Source organism: Hyperoodon ampullatus (assembly GCF_949752795.1).
Source record: "Hyperoodon ampullatus genome assembly, chromosome: 4".
NCBI classification, from domain to species: Eukaryota; Metazoa; Chordata; class Mammalia; order Artiodactyla; family Ziphiidae; genus Hyperoodon; species Hyperoodon ampullatus.
The window spans coordinates 96,452,585-96,472,725 of NC_136917.1; positions in this window are offsets into that span (position 1 = coordinate 96,452,585).

A 20,141-nucleotide genomic window follows, 5' to 3' on the forward strand; every position below is an offset into this window, starting at 1 on the left:
TTTGTCTTCTTCATTCCTCAAATGCTCTTCCCCCAGATATCCACAGGGCTAATCCTTTATTTAATTAGTCGGTACTCAAAAGTCACTCTTTTGGTGAGCTCTACCTTGACCAGCCTAACTAAAATCTTGGTATCCCCCTAAACATACACACATAGACACATGCACTTATTCCCTTCCTCTGCTTTATGTTTTCCTTTCTAGCGCTTATTATTATATAGCATATACCAAATTAAAGAAAAAGTAATTATCTTGTTTATTTTCTGCCCCCCACACCAAAATCCAGACTCCTCAAAGCAGTGATTTTTGCCTGTTTTGTTCACAGCTGCATTGCCTGTGCTAAAAGAGTACCTGTGGCATGGAAGGTACCTCACAAATATTTGTGGAGTAAATGATCCTATTCTGAGTCCAACCCATGGTTTCATAGCTTCTTGTACCAAGTAAAGCTCCAATTTTACATAATGCATTATTTTCACTCTTAATGCTAGTCATGTACCCATTAACTTTGACAAGCTATTCAATAAGAAAACTTTGCGGGAAAAGAAGTTGCATCTTTCAACAAGCAGAGAAAATGGAGGATGATGACCTCCTTCTAGAGAGTCAACCAAAGCTTTGTGGAAGTGCTAAGCTGTGATTTAACTAACTGGGGAATTCTTGAAGAGTTTAACTTAGATTTGAATCAAACAAAAACATTTTTGCTCTTTATTCTTCTTTTATGGTATTGAATATGGAGTAAACTAATTTAGATTTATTAGCAGAGTAAAAGAAATAAGAAATAATTCTTGAAGAAATAACCTATATTATCACTTCATTTCTGAACATAGTGTTAACTTGTGAACCATTCCTCCTTGAAATAACTGAAAACCAAGAAATAAGCAATTTCATAGTTCTATTTTAGGCATTGCTAATTCCAATGTAAAAGATAGTAAAACGAACTAAGTCTATGGCAGTTAGAGAGGGTAGATGTTTTGACAATTATAGCTAGAATTACAGCATCTCATGTTTGGAAAATATCACAAATTCGCCTTTTTGATAACATGCCTTTTTGATACTAAAATCTCTTCTGTGACATGGCTTCTGATGGTCATCCAGCACATCCACACATCCAATAATGGATATTACTATATTTTGAGGCAGTTTATTTTAGCTTTGGACAATTTTGTTTAAAAAGCTCACTTATATTGACTCAGTTTGTCTCCTTGAAACTTCCTTAGAAGATATTTAATAAGTATCATTGACTGAATGGATGATTAGATTGAGTAGAATTAACTTGTGAAGGTGGTGACTGCCACAAGAAACAGGTAGCTTGACAATAAAACTTGATAGATTATGTCACGGAAGTGCTTATAAAGGCCAAAGATCTACAGGAAGTAGATATAAGAACTCAAAAAGCACAATACCTTGGGATTATTTCATGTAAAGACAAATAGTCCTTCCCCTTCTACTTCAAGGTAAATCTGATTACAGTTTAGTTTAACAACTTATATTTATAGTAACATCTGTGTGTTACCAAATAAAGATAATATCATTTAAAGTATTTTTAAGTAGATAATGTAAGTTTTAACACAGTTCATAAATGTCTCCACTCCAAGCACTTAAACTTATAAAATCATGTTGCTTAATACGGCAATTTTTAGCTTATCTGAAAAATGTATTTACATTGTAACAGTTATTCTCCAATAGTAGCAAATAAATAAGATGTTATTGCTATTGTGAAGACAATTCAGACTTCTAAAGGCTCTGTGCAATTATAATCAAATCAAATTTTTTATTAATGTTATAATAATACTGTTTTAAATGTTGCAAAAAAGAAAACTATTAGAAACATGTATAGAATTTGAAGTATAAAGATATTCAACTGAACAAGGGAAAATATCTCTAATTCCTAAGGTCATTATGTGATACTGTTAAATCTAATGCCTGTGGTTAATTAAATGGAACTGGAATAACTTTTGAAACTCTGCCTGAAATTCAGTGGCACCTTCTGACATGTCATCTATGCTTTCTGACCACTCTGTCTTTTTTTTTTTTTTTTTGGCTGTGTTGGGTCTTCATTGCTGCGCACAGGCTTTCTCTTGATGCAGAGAGCTGGGGCTACTCTTTGTTGTGGTATGAGGGCTTCTCATTGTGGTGGCTTCTCTTGTTGTGGAGCACAGGCTCTAGGCACGTGGGCTTCAGTTGTTGCAGCACGCAGACTCAGTAGTTGTGGCTCGCAGACACTAGAGCAGAAGCTCAGTAGTTGTGGCGCACGGGCTTAGTTGCTCCGTGGCATGTGGGATCTTCCCGGACCAGGGCTCGAACCCGTGTTCCCCACATTGGCAGGCGGATTCTTAACCACTGCACCACCAGGGAAGTCCCCACTTTGTCTTTGATAAATGTCTATATCTATGTCTATTTTTTATCTCTCTCTCTCTCTCTCTCTCTCTCTATCTACCTATGAACACACACACCTTACATACTGCAAGAAGTCCTAAATTGCATTTGCCATTTTGGATTTCCATTTTCCTCTGACATGAGAATATTTCACACTGGATTGCAGGTTAGGAGGTCTGTCTTCTTGTTTCAGATTTAGCACTGTACGACGAACAGCATTCAATTCTTTCACCTGCTTGGGGAGTTTTCTGACTAAATGATTGATTACTAAGATCCTAGTTTGTTTCAATAGTTTATAATATTACTATTTTGTGAGTATTTTGAATTGGGAAAGTCTATCTGTGAGATGTGAATGTTGACCAAAGGATAATGGAGGTGAAATTTCTGTGCCAATATGCCCTGAATGTCTTCCATTTGCTGCTCACTCTCCAACCTTCTCTGCCCTGCTGTTCTCCAGGGGCTGCAGTCTCTGTGGACTGTATCAACAGGCTCCCTTGATGCTGGAGTGAAGACAGGAGAAACAGAGGGGTGAAGAGTGAGACTGGAATATGTATTCTCCCTGCTTGCTCCCTGCAGGTCATTACTGCGGGCTGGCTGTGTGACTGAAGGCTACAGCCTGTCAGTCAGCCCTCTCCAAATTACAGTAAGTGCTCTCTCCTCTTACTGCTGCCGGCCTACCTGGCCCATGCGCCCTTTGGTACTACACTCCTCTTCGTGATTTCCTTACTCTCTGACCATAGCTTTGCAAATATTTCCTTGATTAGAATCATTACAAACTATTCCAGTCTGTGTGGCATCAACTTCCTGACTGGGAGTCCAAGCCTCTGGGCTGCTGCAGCAGGGAAAGATGAATGTCGTGTTGCACAAGATGGATATTGGAGTTGCTGCCTCTGTCTCAGTCATCAACCAGGAACTTCCTCACCCCGACCAGAAGGCACAGTACATGATACCCTTCACATTGCCATGGGACAGGCGGATGAACAATAGTGACACACAAGACAGAGTACTGAAAGCAGAGTGAGAGAAAGAGAGAGTCTTTCACAGGATCACAGAGAGAGAAAGGAAAACCAGTATCAGGGAGGAAAAAGAATTTTGCGGTGAGCACACAGAGTAAATCACTTCTGAAAGACTACTAAACTCTCTGAGTCACAGATGAAGAGGCTGGGGATTTTTCATTAATAGTTGTAAGTCCCTCAATATAAAGAAGAAGCAGTCTACACAAGGCCAAGCTGTGCTCTAAGTGGCAAGATGCAAAGTCTCTCAGCAAAACTGAGTAGCCCAGGAGGAAGAGAAACTTGGGCTGGAAAGAAGACCACACATGGTGACAGCTGGTTGGGAGTTTTCATGGAAAAAACAAAAACCAAAAACCCCCAAACCTAATACTAAAATCCTACAGCATGCCACTTTGGTTTGTTATATGTATATTTCCTTTAGTTAAATACATATAAAGATATATAGATGATGATAGATATATACATAGTGAGATAGATACATAAATAGATAGCTAAAGAATTCTGTAGCATATGTTAAGACATTTCCATGTCCCAAATTAACAATCCCAAATAAAAGAAGTCTGAATTGAGTAAAACCTTCTGACTCTCAAGCAGTTAGGAGCCTATATTTGGAATGGGTAATTTAAAATGTCTGAATTCACTGAAAAAAATATTAAGCACTGAGGGTATTCCAAGTGTGTGGATAACCAAACTATTGGCCGTGTCGCTCCTTATGTGTGTAAAGCACGTAGCACAGTAAAGACTTCCAGTTATGCCTGCTGTTCCCTCAGGCTGGCATGCTTTTCCCTCAGACAGCTGGATGACTCACCTCACTCCTCTTTCCTGTTGTTTCTCAAGAGAGCACATGCTCAGTGAGACCTTGATGATTCCCTATACAATTTCAACTCTCCCAATTTTTATTTTATTTTTTCTTAGAATTTATCACTATTTTAATAATTACCATGCTCCACCTACACTATAGAATATAAACCCTATGAGGGAGGAATTTTATTTTTTGTCTCTTTTGTTTAGAACTTTAACTCTAGGACTTAGAAGAGTGCTTGGCACATAGCAAGAGTATATTAGTTTTTTTTTCGTAAATGAAAGGAAGGAAGGAGGGAGAGAGGGGGAAGGAAGGGAAGGAAGGAAGGAAAGAGGAAGGAAGGGAGGAAGGAAAGGATGGAGGGAGGGAGGGAGGGAGGAAGGAAGGAAAGGAGGGAGGGAGAGAGGGAGGGAAAAGGGGATTCAGGGGAGCCACTTGGGAAAGAAGAGTTGCTTTCACATTTGAAGAGAGGCCAGAAAGTGCTTCATGAAAATGTTACCTTTGACCTGAGTCTTGAAAGATGAGTGATTTGTTTTTAGGTGAAAGTAGAGGGTGTTGAATAAAGAAAATCCACGAGTCAAATGACATTCAGTTACCTTGATTTGAGCACAGTTCCAAGTTACGTATGTTTAATTGGAAACCTCACTTAAGAGCAATTTCCACATCGCTAGATGTGTTCACACAGATTCTGGAGGAAAAGTGCTTGGGGAAGATTTAGAGCAGTAGTTCTCAGCTCAGGTGACTTCCATGCCCCACCCCACCCCCCCACCCCACCCCCCCCCGCCACCTGGGGAAATTCTGCAAGTCTGGAGACATTTTTCGTTATCACGCTGGTGGAGAACACTACTGGCCTCAAGTGGTAGAGGTCAGGGGCGCTACTGAACGTCCTGCTGTGCAGACGACAGCCCCGGCAACACAGAGTTATCCGGCTCAAAATGTCAACACTGCCCCAGGTGAGAAGTTCTGGGTTAGAGGGAACTGGTGAGATTTAGACTCCCACTGTAGTCTGTGCCAACAGTAAGAGTCTGAGACTTGTTTTATGGCGGGGATTTAAAACGAAATGATTTCCATGAGGATGAACAGAAGAATTAAGTGCACCCTGGTGATGACTGAAAAAAAATCTGAGGGCCCCTTAAAGTATGTGTATATGAATGATTGTTACAGAGAACACTGGGCCTAATATTTTTCTGTAGCACCTACTTCTGGACAGATTCTTGAATTTTTAGAAAAAAATAGCTACCCTGAAATTATAATCCAGTGGATGCTCCTCAAGGTAATGGACAGAAACTTAAGTGTCATTACTATTATAATGAGGACAGTATCTGGTCATCTTAATTTTCTTCCCCCAGAAGAAGCTGTCCTAAGTGCTAAGACAGCACAATTCTAACGTTTAAAAGCCATTTTATATTTTAAAATAAACTTAGATAAGAGTGAAAAATACTGTAGGAGTTAAGTTAAAAATTGATTTTCAGCAAAGAAAAATAGTAAGGCTTTCTTTGCTGATTTTTAAAAATATTTTGTCTGTTTTGTTATCCCAACTAGGAAATTGCACACAGAGTGATGTTACAAAGAAAAAAGCCTCTGGAACATAGCATCTTACCATATAGAAGCTGTGTGAATGGGAAAATGTATTTTTAAAACCAGCCATTCCTTTTTGAGCTCTGCCGCTTGCAGAAATATATGGGAAGAAGATTGTCCTTGTTATTTCTGAGTGGTTTAGAGCAGGGGATGTTTTTGGGAACATACAACTCAGTACTGCATAGACTCAATCTCCAGCTTGACAGCTCTCTTAAATGAAATGCAACCTGTGCTGCACTTCATCTCCTGTATCTTATCCCTGGCTCACATCTACTGCGATCTTTATTTATATAAAGATGCATTCTGGGATCCTGATCCATTTTTTCCGACACCAGTTCAGACATGCCTGAGACCTGTCATTACCATCCAGATTTCAGCACTAACCCTTGAGAGGCAAAGAGATTACTGAAATGCAGGCTGCCTAAAGTGTTTTGCCTGCATCTAGTACACTTTAAACTGGACAATCTGCTTTCATATCTATATTATAAATGGAAAAAAGCTGATGCCAAAAAGCCTAAAGACCCAACAACCTAAATGCAGCAAGGCATCTCTTCTCATACACAATCTCTTCCCTTCTCCTGTCCCTTTTACCTTCCCCAAATTCAGGCAATTTTGTAAATTGATTCAGACAATTCTTTTCTGCTCTTCCTTTTTCCCGAAAGACAACCCAAAAGGGCATTATTTAATAAAGTATTGTAGAAAACAGATCATCAGTCCATTCAACTGAAGAATTCTAAATATGAGTATGAATTTATCACAAATTCTAGTGAACAATGTACTTGGAAAATGCAGCACCTCATCTTTGAGCTGTCTTTTTTTTTGCATTTTTAAAATTAATAGACTTTAATTTTTAGAGCAGCTTTAGTTTTACACAAAAATTGGGCAAAAGCATAGAGAGTTCCCATATTACTCCCTATCCCCAAACACACACACACACACACACACACACACACACCTTTCCCTATTATTAACATCTTGCATTAGTGCAGTACATATGTTACAATTGAAAAGCCAATACTATAGGCTGTTATTAACTAAAGTTCAGAGTTTACCTAGGAATTTACTCTTTGTGTTGTACATTCTATTGGTTTTGACAAATGCATAATGTCTTGTATCCACCATTATGGTTTCACACGGAATAGTTTCAGTGCCCTAAATATTTCATATGTTCTACCTATTCAGCCTTCCTACCACCCCTGCACTCCTAGAAACCACTGATCTTTTTGCTGTCTCTATAGTTTTGCCTTTTTCAGAATGTCATAGAGTTGGAATCATACCATATGTAGCCTTTTTGGAGTGGCTTCTGTCACTTAGTAATATGCATTCTTGTGGCTTGACAGTGCATTTCTTTTTATCACTCAATAATATTCCAACCATTTGTAGATATACCACAATTTTTTTAAATTGGTATTTTTAAAAATTAAGGAATATAAAACAAATATAAGATTTTTTAAGGAAAACCAAGGTAAATTTTTAATTTTTACAAATGGTAATTTTTTTCCTTAGGTTTCAAAAGAATCATGAGATAGCATTAAATGAAACAATCTGATATGGTAAATTCAAAAGTGTCTGCTCGGATTGGAAGAATCAATACTGTCAAAATGACTATACTACCCAAGGAAATCTATGGATTCAATGCAATCCCTATCAAATAACCAATGGCATTTTTCACAGAACTAGAACAAAAAAATTTTTAATTTGTATGGAAACACAAAAGAGCCTGAAAAACCAAAGTAATCTTGAAAAAGAAAAATGGAGCTAGAGGAATCAGGCTCCCTGACTTCAGACTATACTACAAAGCTACAGTCATCACAACAGTATGGTACTGGCACAAAAACAGAAATATAGATCAATGGAACAGAATAGAAAGCCCAGAAATAAACCCACATACCTATGGTCAATTAATCTATGACAAAGGAGGCAAGAATATATTTACAAAGGAGAAAAGACAGTCTCTTCAATAAATGGTGCTGGGAAAACTGGACACCTACATGTAAAAGAATGAAAATAGAACATTCTCTAACACCCTGCACAAAAATAAACTGAAAATGTGTTAAAGACCTAAATGTAAGACCGGGTGCTATAAAACTCCTAAAGGAAAACATAGGCAGGACACTTTTTGACATAAATTGCAGCAATCTCTTTTTGAACCTGTCTCTTAGAGTAATGGAAATAAGAACAAAAATAAACAAATTGGACCTAATTAAACTTTAAAGCTTTTGCGTAGCAAAGGAAACCATAAACAAAATGAAAAGAAAACCTACAGAATGGGACAAAATATCACAAATGATGCTACCAACAAGGGATTAATCTACAAAATATACAAACAACTCATACAGCTCAATATCTAAAACAAACCACCAATCAAAAAATGGGCAGAAGATCTAAATAGACATTTCTCCAAAGAAGACATACATATGGCCAAAAGGCACATGAAAAGATGCTCAACATCATTAATTATTAGAGAAATGCAAATCAAAACTACAATGAGTATCACCTCACACCAGTCAGAATGGCTATCATCAAAAAGTCTACAAATAATAAATGCTAGAGAGGATGTGGAGAAAAAGAACCCTTCTGCACTGTTGGTGGGAATGTAAATTCGTGCAGCCACTATGGAGAGCAGTATGGAGGTTCCTTAAAAAAATAAAAATAGAGCTACCATGTGATCCAGCAATGTCACTCCTGGGTATATATCCAGAGAAAACCATACTTTGAAAAGATACATGGACCCCAATGTTCACTTCAGCACTATCTACAATAGCCAAAACATGGCAGCAACCTAAATGTCCATTAACAGAGGAATGGATAAGGAGGATGTAGTACATATATACAATGGAATACTACTCAGCCATAAAAAAGAATGAAATAACGCCATTTGCAGCAACATGGATGGACCTAGAGAGTATCATACTAAGTTAAGTAAATCAGACAAAGACAAATATCATGATATCACTTATATGTAGAATCTAAAAAAGTGATACAAATGAACATTTACAGAACAGAAAGAGACTCACAGACAGAAAACAAACTTAATACCAAAGGAGAAAGGGAGGTGGGGGGAGGGATAAATTAGGAGGTTGGGATTAACATATATACACTACTATATATAAAATAGATAACCTACAAGGACCTACTGTATAGCACAGGGAACTATACTGGATATTTTGTAATAAACTATATGGGAAAAGAATCTGAAAAGGAATATATACACACATATATATATGTGTGTATATATATATATATATATATATATATATATATATATATAAAACTGAATCACTGTGCTGTACACCTGAAACTAACACAATATTATAAATCAACTATGCTTCAATAAAAAAGAAAGTGTCTGCCTGACAGGGTTTAGTGGAGATGAAAATATTGAATAAAGTTCATCTTCCTTCTTAAAATGGCATTTAAATATAATTACTTGTGAAAACTTTTGTGAAAATCACACAAATAATAAGTCTGTTTTGAATGGGAATCAGTTACGTGAACATACGTTTTCTAGGGATTCAGAAGGCACTGCCAGTTGGCAAACCTACTGGCCTCTAAGGCATAATCAGGTCCTGCTTGCTTCTCTAATGCTGGGTGTATCTTTCTGTAGTCAAATCTTTCCTCACTCTTTCAAATCCTGGAAACAGAAAGGTAAATTCCTAAAGCTCTATAGTAAGCAATTAGGAGTTCAAATCTGTACCAGTTGTTTGAAAGATTAGTCTAATACTTGGTGCTCTGTGAAGGAATTGGGACTAGGAAGCAGCAGGATGAATAAAGTGTTTGCAGTTGTTTCTGAGTCAGTGGCATGAGATTTACAAGACAGGTGGTTGTTTCTATGTGGACTGCCATTGGATATATGTGAGGGACAATGGAACACCATGTGAGTTGTTACTCAAAAACTGAAAGAAACTATCAATAACAATTGGCTGAGTTTTATTAACTCACCACAGCTGTAACTTAGTCCCTGTAATTGTCCCTTTCCTTCTCTTAGTTCTAACTTAGTTCTAAGTTCTCTTAGGTAGTTGTATTTTCTACCTAATTATTACAGAAAACTCTTTAGGAGTCATACTTTTAAAAATTCATGGGGTTGATAGTCAATGCTGTAGATATATCACCTAATCTTTTCTGAACAATTTCCAAAGCTCCATGCTGCCTTTTCCCATTTCTGATAATACGATGAGACAGCCTCTTGTATACACTGATATCTCTCATTAACACATCTGACCTATGTAAAGAAAATGATAATAACTAACAGCCATAAAATAAAAATTGAGTTAAATGAAAAACCTACAACAATCCTGAATGGTAGGACTTAACATTGTAAATATATTAACTCATCCTCATTGGATATGAGCATTTTTAATTGCATTTAGAATTTAATCTATAGGGCGGTGTGTGTGTGCATGTGTGTGTGTATGTTTGGAGGGTAGGACCTTGAGAGGTAGACTAAAAATTTATTTCAAAAGTAGAAAATAATGGGAGGGAACTTGTCTTAGCAAATGTTTCTCATTCTCTAAAATCTGTAATAATTGTAACAATTCTAATAAAATCTGTAAAATCTAGGGAACTTGTCCTAACAAATGTTTCTCATTCTCTAAAATCTGCAAATAATATATTTGAAATAAAGTAGATTTAGATGCCTAACTAATTACACACATACACACACAGAGACACAGCCTAGATGAGTAGAAGACATAAACTTTAGAAAAGATACAAAATATAAAGGAATTATTTTATACTCTTTTATTAAAGAAGGCCTTTCTAAGTGAGATATAAAACCACAAAACTCAGAAAATTTATTTGCTTAGAGACACTGAATTAAATTTTTCTGAATGATAAAATATACCTTAAATAAATTTAAAAGACAAAAAATAGACTCAAACTTTTTTTTTTTTTTTTTTCGGTATGCAGGCCTCTCACTGTTGTGGCCTCACCCGTCGTGGAGCACAGGCTCTGGACGCACAGGCCCAGTGGCCACGGCTCACGGGCCTAGCTGCTCCGTGGCATGTGGGATCTTCCCGGACTGGGGCACGAACCCGTGTTCCCTGCATCGGCAGGCGGACTCTCAACCACTGCGCCACCAGGGAAGCCCTAGACTCAAACTTTTTATAACACCCTTAGCAAGTCAAGAGTCATGGCCCATAATATATGAACAGGGCCTATAACATGAGAATAGAAAGGTAGCCCATAAGAAATAACGTAAAACTTCAACACACAATTAATTCACAGAAAAGAAAATATAAAAGGTTACTCAACATATGATTAAATGTAAAATTTCACTAAGTGAGAAGAAAACCAACCCCACAAAATGAAATTATTTCCCCTCTATCAGTTTTAGTATAAATTGTGAAGTACATCCAGTTATGAGTATGGAGGAAAAGAAGGTACTGTCACATACTCTTTCTCGCAATGACTGGGGACAATTAAGGAGCATCCAGGAAAATATAAAATGTACAAACCCTTTGACACAGAAAATTTTTTTTGTTCTTAGATTTGATCCTAGAGTAACATGCAACTATGCACAAAGATTAGCAGTCTATAAATAACCAGCATTTGTATTAGCAAAATTTGGAACCAAGCATCAACAGGAGAATGTTTGAAAACACTATATAATATAATGTAGCTATTAAATGAGGTAGTTGTATATATTTTTCTATGAAAATATGTTCAGGATATTTTGTTGAAGAATTTTAAGTTCAAATTTAAGATGAACTATGATAAAATTTTCTAATGTATATATGAGGATGAAATTAATTAACATGCATGTATACATATGTACATACACAGGCATACACATATTCTTATAAGCAAGAAATAAAAACTCTGGAGAGCTAAGAACCAAATGCTAGTAATCACCACCTTGGGGGATGGAACTGGGGTAGGGATGAGATTATACTCTTGTAGATTGTATTCTTTAAAAAAGAAGATGCGTTACATGCAAATTTTATTTTCATTTTGTTTTCCATTGTTTTCACTTTTCTTTATTTTTCAAAAAGCTGAAATATACATTTGAAACAAAAATAACTAAAATAAAACATAAACCAGGAGCATAATTTGGGAAATATCCTAGATTTGAAGACGGAAGAAAATGCAGGTGCATTAACACAATTTAATCTTAGTATTCAAATTACATTTCTAGATCTCTAAATAGTTTCCTTTAAAACTCATTCAAATATTCATTCTAGGGAAATAGCTGACCTTATTTATATGGAAGCACCATATTAGTGGACATCGTATTCAAGGGAATGGTCCAAAAGGGGCCCACATTCACGTCTCAGCCGGGTTTCCCTCTCTCTCTCAATATCCTAAAACTTTTGCCTGCTTACCCAGGAAATGAGATTCATAATGATTAAATATAAGATGATGTTAATATTTTGGTCGTTTAAGGAATGCAGGGTGAGCACAGAGAACTGCTGAGAATTTACAGCACTAATCTTGGCCTGAACACTTGGTCTGGTCTCTGTTCTGTCTGATACAAAGAAGGTCTGTGGAAGTGCTCAGTTGGAACAAACAGGAATGTGGTGTGTCTCTGTGATTTCCTGTCCCTCCCCGTTTTTTCCACAGAGATAGGTCCTTTGGTGAAAAGACATCTGTGCTTTCTTCTTTCTCTTCAAGACTGAATGTCATGATTTAGAACACACAAATGTAATTTCAACTTTGACTGCCTGCTGGTTTATTTCATGCACCTGCTTTTGGAGGAAGGCGAGCAGGATTTTAAGAGGACATTTTGAGGCCAGAGCTGACATTTGACCTGATACATCCCACAGGAACATGGAAAACAAAAGCACTTATTCATATTGGGTGATTTAAACAGCAAAGGAACACATTTGCAATTATATTTACATATCAACACAGACTTGTTTCTTTCCTTGTTTTTTTTTTCTTTAAGTCATGAAATGAAAAGTTAAAGATTTCCTTTTTTGTATTTATAGCTCCATATCAAATCCTGTATTGATTTATAAGTCAAACTTTGTTTTTTTTAATTTCAGATGTTTTAATGTCTCTATATAATACTTTTTAAGTTTTAGGATTTAAGTATAAACTACCTATGTAAGTCTGCATATATAATTTCCACTATGTGTGAACTTAGTTGTTTCTAACTAAAATATCTGCTATTAAAAATGTTCTTTTATTTCTGAGTATTAAGCAATTCCAAAGATGGAACTGTTATAAAGAGACATCCTGAACGGTTTTGCTAAAAGTGTGACAGCTAATAAATTGAGGATTGATTTAAAAAACAATTCTTAGTCCTTAAATTGCTGTCTGTAATAAATGGTTATGCAATCCAAGTTAACTGCCAACTGCTTAACTTCCTTTTAGGGAAATAAATATCAGATTAAAAAACCAAAACAAAAAAAGCAGACAAAATAGATGTTTAATAAAAGTAGATTACCTCTGCTTCTTTTTTTTTTTTTTTTTGCGGGACGCGGGCCTCTCACTGTTGTGGCCTCTCCCGTTGCGGAGCACAGGCTCCGGACGCGCAGGCTCAACGGCCATGGCTCACGGGCCCAGCCGCTCCGCAGCATGTGGGATCTTCCCCAACTGGGGCACGAACCCGTGTCCCCTGCATTGGCAGGCGGACTCTCAACCACTGTGCCACCAGGGAAGGGAAGCCCCCTTCTGCTTCTTTTGCTCATCAAAGGGCATGCATTTCTTCATCTTGATTCTTTGAATTGAGGGAGACCATCTCTACTACCACAGAACAAAAACTGCCTAAAATAATTTCTTGAGGATTTTAAGTTATAGAAGCAAAACATGAAAAAAAAGTAGAAAACATCAGGTTGTAATGTTTTGTATGTATTGTATGTATTGTATGAGAGCAATGCTTTAGCTTTATAGTGACACATGTATCTGCTAGAATTTATGAACAGCAGATGTCCTGAGACCTGTGAAAACATCTGCAACAATCACTTGAAGGTGCGAAAATAATCTGATTAATTTCCTTTCTTGGTTTGTTCTGTGCATTCCCTTATAAATTATTTTTCAACCAAGGAGTTTTTCTTTCCATCATTCCTCTATGAAATTTGGTAAAATAAGAAATTTCACAGTTCCAGAATATTGTTACAGATGGATAGGTCAGGTGATTTGTATTTTTTCCTTAATTAACAATGCTGATTGTTACCACCATGGATATGAAACCTGCCTTTTAATCGTAGAATATTCTTTATGCTTGTCTGCTAAATTCGTAAGACTCAGTGACATGAAAACAAAGATGAGTCATTTGTAGATTTTTTTTTTGATAAAATATCTTCCTGGGATGAGGTCCTATTGGGCCATGCAGGTAAAGCCGATGTCTATTTCCAGCAGGTCCTTCCTGTGGCCCTCCGCTGTTGAGCCATCAACTTGAGTTGGCTGAGAGTGAGCACACACCAAGCCTCCCATGAAGGTCCTTTCCACTTTTCCAATTTGTAAAACTCAGGGCACTTCTGTTTCTCAGAAAAGTTAATAATGTGTTGGGCTGAGCTGTAGATTTGCTGGAATATGTAAAATAGAGGCATTTACCCTGAAAGGAAGTGACTGTATTATGGTACACATAGCTCTAGGTGAGGGAAGTAAATGAAAAGAACTCTTCAAAGAAATATTGTTTTGTCTCACAATGAAATGGAACAGTAAACTAAGAATCCATGGAACTGCACAGAATTGAGTCCTCTTTTATTCTACTTGCCCTGGCCAGGGGTTCTCCACTGTGTATAGCACAATAAAAAGTGACCTCAGGATGGTAACCTCTGGGACAAAGAACTTGCATTTTCTTTGATTTAAGACCACTCATACCTTTATGTAGTCTATACCATTCATATTCAATCTGAAAAGGGATTTGCCAGCTCTGCACCTAAGCTTCTTTTCTCTTCAAATTCAGTCTCTCCTACTTCTCTCTTCTTGATTTATCCTCTTAACTTTTCAAGGGCAATAACTAAACTTAGCTTAAAAGGAGAACAATAGTGGTCAACTCTGTAAGGTATAAACAAACAGAGAAAAATACCCATCTGCTCAGTGGCTGCTACTGCCTTTGAGGGTCTTTCTCTGATACCCTTAGGAGTTTAGTTAACCGGAACATACAGGTCTCCACAGCCTTGAAACAGCTGGAGTTGTGTTGTACATTGCTTATAGGTTTGCCTGAATGACAGCTGGTTTAGCTATAGAAGTGAAAACTGATCACCTAAATCCCTCACAAGAGAATGAAAAAAGAGAAATACTCTCACAGACTTTTCAAATCAAAAGAAGCAGCCAAGGGTGTCTACTGAAGAGGGAAGAGAAGAGTTTGCTGTCTTCCCTGCAGAAGTTCATGGTAGACAGTGAACAGAGACAAGTGCAAAACCATAGTATTTGTGGACAAAATTCCACTGGTAGCCAAAGAAAAAGACTTCTTTAGAAGAGATGAAAGAGAGCCTGAGGGTTTCTCTGTGGAAAGCTGAAGAGGAGGAGGTGAGCCAGAGGTGATAAACTGAAAGCTTCTACTACCTCAAAATCAGATTAAGGCTCTGATTGTCCTGCACCCAAAGTACTGTTTCATCCATTAAACCTTGCCTTGGTGGAATTTGCACCTCCCATGTGCCAAATCAGTTAACCCGGAACTGTCACCAAAACATCAGAGCATTGAACAAATATGCTTAAAAGAAGCTAAGGAAAATAATAAATACTTAGGATTTCCTAAGTATTTGTAAGAGGCCAGGCATGCAAGTAAGATCTGAACCATTAACAAAGTTTAATCAAACTGAAATAATAATTACTTATTATATGTCTGTTATTTGCAAGGCACTGGGCTAGGACTATATTGGAACATGGGAGAATAAGATGCAATTTCTGATTCAAAGAACCCAGTGTCCAGTGAAGAAAATAGACATAAACACTTAGAGATAGAAGGGAGCTACTAAAATTTTTGCAGGATGGAGCTTAGCATCAGAAAGCAATAAGGCATAACTCAAGGTCTACAAATCCCACCTAATGGAAGAGCTTTTCCTTCTTCCTCTCCCCCCAAGCCGGGTTTTTGTGATGTTTACACTAAGGCGTCAATGCCTCTCCACTATTTCTTACCACTGAATAGTAGATTTTAGTTCTCCTTTCCTCTCCCCATAAGGTAACTTCTACAAAATTGCTTCTCTGATTGAAAAATATAACACACATTAAAAGACCATTGTATGCTGAAGACTACACTATTTATAACGCCTCAATCAAAACAAACTGCATGCATAGTCCTGAAACTGAAGACTATTTCAATTTTTCTGGAGAAATACAATATAGAAAATGAGAAAAGTGCTTGAAAATAATATTAAAGAGTGGATAAGGTTTATATATTCAAGTGTGCTGTTGCAGCTGATTTACCAGTTGTTCATGTTAAAATACACAGTATTGATATGGGAATATTGATAAGTTCATATTTATTCTATGCACTCATTTACACATATGCACACACACACGATTTTGCTGTACATATTGCTATAGCAAAAATGATCTTAAAACAGAAATTGCTACAACCTTTCTTCCCTAGTCATTTATTTTATGGTTGAATTAATCAATTGACTAAATTTTTAAACACTTAAAAAACTGAATTGACAGTTCACAGACGGATATAGAGATAAGAACAAAATTAGATTACTGAAATGTTCTGACATATCCATGAAAAAGAGTGTATAAGTATTATGATTTTTAAAATTACACTTGGAACATTTTGGTCATACTGCTGTAAGAGTGAATTCCTTTTAAATTTCTTAAATGTACAAAGTTCCAGGCATACAGTATAATGTTTTTCTACCATATGATTTCCCTAGAAGTACTTCTGAATATGTGTGAATTTCACCTAGAGGAGAAGGGCTGCAATAATGCTATTGATTTTTGCACATGGACTGGATAGAACTGATTTATGAAAAAATAATGTTGAAGCAACATAGCTTAGGCTCAGTATCTTCTAACTCTATGTTCTTATGGAGTCTAGCTTAACTAGAAAGATACGTTTCTTGTCATATGTGTGAAATGTCTACTTTGACTTTAAATATGGCAAGAGAGGTAGAGAAAGAGAGAAAATCCTAGAATTAGAAACTCTGAGTCCCTTCATCAATTAGCCATCACTGTGGCCCCCAGAAGGGAATTTGGACACAGAGACGAAACCAGTCAAATGAAGTTCACTAGATGGGGCTCTGTGTAACCTGTGAAATGGCAATGATACTACAGGGAATTTTTTTTGACATGTAAGAGACCAGCCTATACTTCGATAATATTAAGCCAAGTGACATGTTGAACCCTTTCACCTGCGTTCACTGTCTTATGACCCAACCATTCCAGTGATGAGAAGAGGCAGAAATCAAGGGAAGGCAAACCCCAGGATAACTTGTCAAGTGAGTAAAGGCACAGCAATCCTAGGCCTAGAGATCACAGAGACTGAGCAAGCAAATCCTAGAAGCTTTTCCTTGGACTTTGTTTTCATTCTTTCTACGTTTGTGTTTAGTTACTTTCAGCTTTAGCCTTACGTTATCCAGTCAACATACTATTTCCCAAAGTTACCTAAGGTGGCTCCTTTCTTTTCCACTTTATAGTATGGATGTGTAACATTTAGATTCAATTGTCAGAGTCTACATTTCATCTTGAATTCCCCCAACATTCTAGCTCACTTTAAAAAACAGTTTGCACACAGTAAAATTCCCTCTTTATGGTATAGAGTTCTATGGGTGCTGACAAAAGCACTGAGTCATATATTCACCTCCACAGTATCATACCAAACAGTTCTATCATTTCCCAGTGCTACCCCTTTGTGCTTACCCCCTCCCCTCAGACTTAACCTTGGCACCAATGATCTTTCTGTCCTACCATTTTGCATTTTTCAAGAATGCTACATATTTGGACTAATACAATACGAAGCCCTTTCAGTCTGGCTTCTTTCGCTTAGAAAAGTGCTTTTTAGATTCTTGCATATTATGAGAATTCATAATTGTTTTCCTTTATATTGCTGGGTAATATTCTACTGCATGGCTGTATCACCATTTGTTTATCCATCCTTGTGTTGAAGGGCATTTGCATTGTTTCCAATATTTGGAGCTTATGGATGAAACTGCTATGAACTAAACATACAAGTATTTAGAAATATAATATTACATTTCCCTAGGGTAAATGCCTAGGAATAGGAAAGCTGGGTTATATGGTAAGTGTATGGTATATTTATATTTATATTTATATGTAACTGCCAAAATACCTTCCAAGGTTGCCATAACATTTTGCATTCCCACCAAGTAGCTCTTCACATTCACACTTGGTGCTGTCATTTTTTTTTTCATTTTAGTCATTTTAATACATGTGTAATGGTATCTTATTGAAGTTTTAATTTGTATTTTTCCCTAATGACTAATAATGTTGATTATATCTTCATATGCTTATTTTTCATCTGCATATCTTCTCTGGTGAAATATCTCTTTAAGTCGTTGCTTTTTTTTAATTGAGTTTTTTAAATTGTTAAGTTCTTTATATACTTTGCATGAAACTCTCTTATCAGATATGTGATTTGCATATATTTCCTCCCAGAATGTGGCTTGTCTTTTATTATCTTAGCACTGTTTTTTTACAAAGCAAAATTAATTAATTTTGATTTAATTTATCCAGTTATAATTTTTTTCTTTTATGAATCTTGCTTTCAGAGTCATGTTTGAAAAATACTTGCAAAACTGTAATTCACATAGATTTTGTTTTTGTCTATTTCCAGAATTTTATAGTTTTAGGATTTTGACTAACACTTATTAATTTTTGTGTAAAATGTGACCTATGTGTCAACGTTCACATTTTTGCATATGGAAATTGAGTTGTTTCAGCACTACTTGTTGAAAGACTACTTTGTCTCTTAATTTGTCTTTGCACCTTTGTCAGAATCATTTTACCTTATTAAATGGATGTATTTCTGGGCTTCGTATTTTGTTTCACTGATCTATCATTAATACCACATTTTGAGTCCTGTAGCATTTAGTAAGTCTTGAAAACAAATAGTGTGAGTCCTCTCCAACTTTGTTAATTTGCTTCAGAATCAGGTTATCTTAGTTTCTTCGCCTTTCCATACACATTTTAGAAAAAGCTTGTGAATATCTACAAAAAATATTGATCGATTTTCAAATGTTGAACCAGTCTGCATTTCCTGGGATAAATCCCACTTGGTGAAGAAAGATTATCTTTTTTTATATATTGCTATATTCAATTAGTGAATATTTTGTTGAGGATTCTTGTGTCTATGTTCATGAGAGAGATTTTTCAGTACTTTTCTTATAAAACCCTTGTTTGTTCTTGGTGTTGGAATAATGTTGGCCACATAAAATGAGAAGTGTATTCTCTTCTATTTTCTGGAGATGGCTGCATAAACTTGGTGTATATTATTTCTTCCTTATATATTTGGTAGCATTCACAAATAAAATCCCTTGGGCATGGGGTTCTTTTTTGGAGAGGATTCAATTTCTTTACTAAATAAAGGACTATTCCAGCTACCTATTTCTCCCTGAGTAAGTTTTTGTAGTTTGTGTCTTTTGAGAAATTGGTCTATATAATCTAGGTTTCAGAACTAATGAGCAGATAACTGTTTATGATATCCCTATATTAGCTTGATAGTGTCTGTGGGGTCAGTAGTGATGACCCTTCATAATTCCTGATAGTGCAGGTTGCATTTTCTCTGGGTTTTTTTTTTGGGTAGTCTGGCCAGAGGTTTACCAATTTAATTTATCTTTTCAAAGAACCAGTTTTTGGTTTCACTGATTTTCAATGATCACTTTTTTGAAATTGAAATTGATTTCTACTCTTTATTATTTTCTTTCTTCTCATTACTTTAGGTTTAGTTTACTTTTCATCTTCTAGTTTCTTAAGGTAGAAATTAAGATTATTACTTTGAGTTCTTTCCTCTTTTTTAATATGACATTTAATGCTATACATTTTCCTTTATACATTTCCTCCTCTAGGCACTGCTTTTGTTGCACATATATTTTGATATGCTGAATTTTTACATTCATTTTAAATTATTTTAAAATTTTCCTTGAGATTTCTTCTTTGACCCATGGATTATTTAAAATTGTGTTATTCAACTTTCAAATATTTGTAGATTTTTCAAAATCTTTGTGTTGTTGATTTCTATATTAATTTTATTATGATCTGAAAACAAACTTCAAATGGTTTCTATTTGAGTTAATCCCCTTAGCAGATGGACTGTGTTTGTTGTGGCGGTGTTTACCCTCAGTATAGCATGGACTTCAATTTCCTATAGCTTCACTTTGTGTTTGGCATGGGAGATTGTTTGCCAGAATAGGCATGTTAGGTTGCCTCTTGAACTTTTTCGTCAGAAAAGATCTCTTTGTATGCTTGTGTTCCACTTCTGTCCTCTCCCTGCAATATTCTGCTCTTACTTAGAAGTTGTAATTCGAAGTGTG